The 4,072-nt window shown below is 35.3% G+C and overlaps 1 non-coding gene across 1 annotated transcript; it reads left to right on the forward strand.

Annotated features, from left to right (window-relative positions):
* Positions 1 to 793: 793 nt before the first annotated feature.
* On the forward strand, positions 794 to 900 carry LOC141503595 (U6 spliceosomal RNA). The gene has a single exon (XR_012472941.1). It is a non-coding gene; the product is annotated as a U6 spliceosomal RNA (small nuclear RNA).
* Positions 901 to 4,072: the final 3,172 nt, after the last annotated feature.

Below are 4,072 nucleotides of genomic sequence, written 5' to 3' on the forward strand. Positions count from 1 at the left end.
TTTGCTAGTGGTATATTCACCTTTTTAATTTTTATACTAGGTTTTTGGTTTTCTTTTCTTTGTAAAAACATAAAAACAAATGCTTTATCCATTTTGTTGTTTTTTTTAAATAAAAACAACTTTTAATTTTACTCATCATTTTTTACACTCAGTTTTATTTATCTCAAATTTCACTTCTGGTATCTCCAATTTAGTGTTTAATTAATGATTTTTAGTTTGCTTCTTTTCTAGTTTTTTAAATTATATGCCCAATCCAATTCATTGGTATTTTCTCTTTTTTCCTTTCTCTTTATTTGTTGATGAAAGCATTTTGAGATATACATTTTTCTCTGATTATTGATTTTGATGTACTCTGTAGGTTTTTATATATTGTCTTATTTTCATATTCTTTAATTAAATTATTGGTTGTTTCTAGGATATGTTCTTCAACTCCCTTAATCTTTAAAATTATTTAATCCCTGATTTGCTTTTAATCTGTTTCTGTGGCCTTTATTAGATTTACTTTTTAGTGTATTGTGATCTGAAATAGAATACTTTTAATTTTTCCATTCTAAGATATGGTCAGTTTTTGTAAAGATATCAAGAGCCATTGAAGAAAATATATATATATATATATATATATATATATATATATATATATATATATATATTTCTATTCATATTGGTTGGTTCTTGTCCTTGGTTATCAAAGAAGATCAAAATAGCATCACTGTGCTTGAGACAAATTACAATGTGTCTGACTGTGGCTGATCAGACCAATACAAGCTCGGAATGCTCTATCATAAGTCGAGTAGTGCTCGCTTCGGCAGCACATATACTAAAATTGGAACGATACAGAGAAGATTAGCATGGCCCCTGTGCAAGGATGATATGCAAATTCGTGAAGCGTATCATAAGTTGAGTAGACATCGTTCATGTGAACACCTGGGGTGGGTACTCTAAACTTACATATGTCATGTTTCTTTTGAGCTGCTTCAATTCTGCCTTCCTCATAGAATACAGTACCCTTTCTGATGAGGTCATGCCATCCTGGGTAGTTCTGTACCAATGTCTCTTATGCTGCACAATCAATTCCAAAGTTCTTATGAGATACACCTGGGGTGTAGGGTGTATTCAAGGATGACAAGTATGTTGGTGTGAGGGCTTCACAGCCCTCTTCAGGACTGCCTTTCACCTTTGATGCCCCCCTGAGCCACCTCTCACCTGTGGCTCTAAGAAGGTGTAATATAAGGGGTGGCTAGGTGGCACAGTGGATAAAGCACCGGCCTTGGAGTCAGGAGTGCCTGGGTTCAAATCCCGTCTCAGACACTTAATAATTACCTAGCTGTGTGGCCTTGGGCAAGCCACTTAACCCCATTTGCCTTGCAAAAAAAAAAAAAACACCTAAAAAAAAAAGAAGGTGTAGTATGCATAGCGGTCACACCTGGTAAACTGTTAAACCAAGTTGAGGGTAACTGAATATCTATCTAACTTATCTATTCATATTAAATTCTCTCCAAATGCCTAATATATAACTTATCTAAAATTCTATTCACTTTCTTGACCTCTTTCTTATTTATTTTTTGGTTAAATTGTCTAGTTCTGAGAGGGGAAGATTAAAATCTACCACTTTTATGGTAATACTATCTCTTTCTATAATTCATTTGACTTTTCCTTTAAAAATTTAGATGCTATAGTAATTGGTGCACATGGGATCAGTAGTATATTACTTCATTAAGATCTATGGTATCCTTTATCAAAATCTTTTCTGAAATCTTGATTGCTACCTCTATATTTTTTTGCATCAGTTTTAGCTAAAAAATTCACTTCACCTCTAAATTTTAACTGCATATCTCTCATTCTTTTTTAAAAGATTTTATTTATTTTGTTTTATGATTTTTCCCCCTAATCTTACTTCCCACCCCCCCACCCCCCACAGAAGGCAATTTGTCAGTCTTTACATTGTTTCCATGGTATACATTGATCCAAATTGAATGTGATGAGAGAGAAATCATATCCTTAAGGAAGAAACATAAAGTATAAGAGATAGCAAGATCAGACAATAAGATATCAGTTTTTTTTCCTAAATTTAAGGTAATAGTCCATGGTCTTTGTTCAAACTCCACAGTTCTTTCTCTGGATATAGATGGTATTCTCCATTGCAGACAGCCCCAAATTGTCCCTGATTGTTGGACTGATGGAATGAGCGAGTCCATCAAGGTTGATCATCACCCCCATGTTGCTGTTAGGGTGTACAGTGTTTTTCTGGTTCTGCTCATCTCACTCAGCATCATTTTATGCAAATCTCTTCAGGCTTCCCTGAATTCCCATCCCTCCTGGTTTCTAATAGAACAATAGCATTCCATGACATACATATACCACAGTTTGCTAAGCCATTCCCTAATTGAAAGACATTTACTTAATTTCCATTTCTTTGCCACCACAAACAGGGCTGCTATGAATATTTTTGTACAAGTGATGTTTTTACCCTTCATCATCTCTTCAGGGTATAGACCCAGTAGTGGTATTGCTGGATCAAAGGGCATATACATTTTTGTTGCCCTTTGGGTGTAGTTCCAAATTTCTCTCCAGAAAGATTGGATGAATTCACAGATCCACCAACAATGCAATAGTGTCCCAGATTTCCCAACACATATCTCTCATTCTTAACTGTGTTTTTGCAAAAAAAAAAAATCAACCCCCTAATCAGTCATCTGATACCACACAGTTTGTTAGATGAAAGTTTATGGGGTGAAAATCCATGAGGAAATTTAACCAACTCTTGAAAGTTAGTTAGAACTGATTCTAGCACAACCTTGCATGGGAGACACTTCTATTTACCAGCCTCTTCTCTTTATTTATACATGCACACTTGCACATATGCATTCACACATACACATGTACATATGCACATATATATTTTGTTTCTTCCTACCAAAAAAAATTACTTTGAGGATTAAATGATATTTGTAAAATGCTTTGTGAATTGTAAAGCACTATGGAAGTGTGAGTTATTATTATTTGTCTCCTAATTTCTTCCTGTTCCCTGCCTCACCTCCTTGCCTACTTTGTATCTCTTAATATCATCCTCCATTTTGTTGAACAATTTAGACTTTCTGATTTTGACTTTGACCTGTTTATTTGAACATTGAGCTATACCTGACCTATTCTGGTTTCCAAGACTTGGAATGTGACCTTGCCTGCTAGACTCATAATATCTTTTGTCCCTGCTTATGTTCTCTCATGCCCTGGCCTTCAACCCATTCCTGATAGACACATCTCATCTACATCAAATGTGAATAGTAACTAACCTACATTTTTTCCTTGCTCTTCCTAGTGTTCACACTACTGTTCATTGTATGTAGACATGAAGTAAACATTTCTTATTTAAACTGCTTTTTCTTCTTTAGTTCTATTTCTACAGCTTGGAATGTACTCTCTCCTCAGTTTTAGAGATTAGGTGGCACATTCTCTGACTTCCTTCTGGTTGTTTATGCTCTTACCTTATATTTTTGCTATTATCTTATATATAAATGTGAACATATTGCAAATACTAGCGGAATGTAAGAATATGGGCTTTGGAATAAGAGTATTTGTAAATTTTAGAGTCAGTACACAATAGGTGTTTGTAACGGTTAAGAATGTGATGGCAAGGGGCAGCTAGGTGGTGCAGTGGATAGAGCACTGCCCTGGAGTCAGGAGTACCTGAGTTCAAATCCGGCCTCAGACATTTAATAATTACCTAGCTGTGTGACCTAGGGTAAGCCACTTAACCCCACTGCCTTGAAAAACAAAAAAACAACAGACTAAAAAAAAAGAATGTGATGGCACCTCTTGGATCACCAGTCCTATTTCCAGCTCAGCTAGATTGATTCCCCATCATTCTGGGAAATAATTGAGCTGGTTACTGCTTCTGAGCACCTGGAAAGGAAGGTCCTTGCCACCAAAGTTCTTGGTATTGGCAAATCGTTCAACATCAGAAACTGATGAGTTTATCAATGGAAATTACATTAAGGATGAAAATGTCAGGCAATTAATTAATAGCTTAATACTGTCTCCACAAGGCTATGGCTAAGATACATGAACAATATTT

Source organism: Macrotis lagotis, chromosome X, assembly GCF_037893015.1.
Source record: "Macrotis lagotis isolate mMagLag1 chromosome X, bilby.v1.9.chrom.fasta, whole genome shotgun sequence".
Taxonomy (NCBI): Eukaryota; Metazoa; Chordata; class Mammalia; order Peramelemorphia; family Peramelidae; genus Macrotis; species Macrotis lagotis.